Below are 2,227 nucleotides of genomic sequence, written 5' to 3'. Positions count from 1 at the left end.
GCTAGCTAGGGTAAAATGTCCAAATGTGTCACTGCGTTGTCTCCTCTCTCCTCCCTCCCCTGCCACGCCTCTTGCTCACGTCGCTACTCTGTGTCCAGTTCGTGATGACAGAGTTGATCATAGCATCAGAGCCATATACAATCAATGTCTAATCAATGTCTTCTTATCTCTGGGCCGTTGCTTCAAGGCATGCTTCTCCCTCAGTTGCTTCTGATATTCAAATCCTTAGCACCTAAAACAGAGGTTACAACCCCGAATAACCATTTAAATGCATAATAACGATGTTATACACTCACTGAGCACTTTATTAGGAACACCTGTACACCGTCTCATGGTGGAGGTGGTGTAATGGTATGGGGGATGTTTTCTTGGCACACTTTGGGCCTGTTAATACCAATCAATCACCGCTTGAATGCCACAGCATGTCACAAAGCAAAAGTCGTCTCAAACTGGTTTCATGAACATGACAATGAGTTCAGTGTTTTTCAGTGGCCTTCCCAGTCACCAGATCTGAATCTAATAGAACACCTTTAGGATGTGTTAGAACGGGAGATTGAAAGTGCACCTGAAAAATCTGCGTGATGCAATCATGTCATCATGTCAGTGATGGTTGAGTTCTACACGGCCATCATTGAGTCCATCCTCAGCTCATCAATCACCATCTGGTTTGCTGCCTCCACTGCCAAGGACAAAGGCAGAATGCAGCGGATCATTCGGTCAGACGAGAAGGTCATCGGCTGCAACCTGCCATCTCTCCTGGACCTGTCCCACTCCAGGACCAGTAAGAGAGCAGGAAAGATCATCGCTGATCCTTCCCATCACCTCTTCGAGACTTCCATCCGGCAAAAGGTTCCGGTCAATCAAGACTAAAACATCGCTTTAAACCTTGCATTAAAATGCTTCCTGTATCCAGATACTGAACCTGATTTTGTCCACATGAAAGTCAGTGTGTAAAACGGAAAAAAGACACAAACCACCTCCGGAGGTGGAGGATGAGGTCGCATTGTGACCGAATCGCGGACAGGTGTCGTTAACCACTTTCTGTTCAACTTTGTTTCAATTAGACGCGTGACCTCGACCCGTGAGTAGTCATATTTGTGGGATGTGTGTGTGTGTTGTCTCGGGAGGGGTGTACACGTGTCAAATTCCTACAATTGATGAGAATTGATTGCATGGCCAAATAAAGAATCATCTTCTTCTAAATCCGATCATTAGATCACAGGCCTACCACGTGATCTGACCACAGAACGCATGTTTACGCAAGGTGCAAATGGTCAAAGGGCTCAAATTTGCGCGTCTCCAAATGCTGTTAGACAGACGTATGGTAATACACTACGGTTACTATTAAAGTAGCCTATTGTAGGCTATTTAAGGTCGCTGGCAATAATGGATAATATTCAACGTAAAAAGAAATAGATCAAGGTGGTGACACCGAATTACCAAAACGGTCTTTGCATGTTTTAATGTTGCGCTTCGCCCTTTGGAGCCCTTACTCTCTTTGATAAACAGCAGTTAATGTAATGGAAACGTTTCGCCAGCAGAGGGAGTTAGAACCTAGCATGTCTATGGTTATTTCAGACGCGTCAGTTACAAGTGCCAAGATGGTGGCAAAAAAAATAACATCTTATAAAATGACATACTTATTTACAAAAGGGTTGTGTGGGTAAAAAGTCACTAGAAGCAGACATTGTTTTCCTGTTCACTCCTGGCCAACTCTCATCAACAGAGGCTTGAAACCTATGACTAGGAGACAGATGGTGTGAGCAACGCCAAATGTGCATTGTTGCCTTATCCTGAGCTGCACCAATCTGTTTAGAGATTAGCCACTCTCTGGAATACCAACATCACATTCACATCTCCTAAAATGCACAAAAGCAACTATGGCAATTGGGAATACACTTCTCAGTTCACACAACTGATAATATTGTATATGGCATTCTGTTTCAGCAGCAGTTAATTTCTCCAGTTACCCACATGTCCCCTTTGATACTGGAACAGGACACAAACAATGAGTATAACGTTCAAACCATAGTGTGTAACACTCACATGAGTAAATCAACCAGCAGCCAGAACAATGTATGGAATATTTTATATGCTACACCTGAGCTTTTCAGCTGCATACTGAAATGTAATAAGCTAAATTGGGAGTACCCAGTGTAGAATTATCAATCAAGTAAATGAATAGTTCTTTGACTCATCAACTCTGGGGATGAAGTGAATGACAAAG

Source organism: Argentina silus (genome assembly GCF_951799395.1).
Source record: "Argentina silus genome assembly, chromosome: 19".
Classification (NCBI taxonomy): Eukaryota; Metazoa; Chordata; class Actinopteri; order Argentiniformes; family Argentinidae; genus Argentina; species Argentina silus.
The sequence above is the reverse complement of the archived record's forward strand: the minus strand, read 5'-3'. Positions refer to the sequence as shown.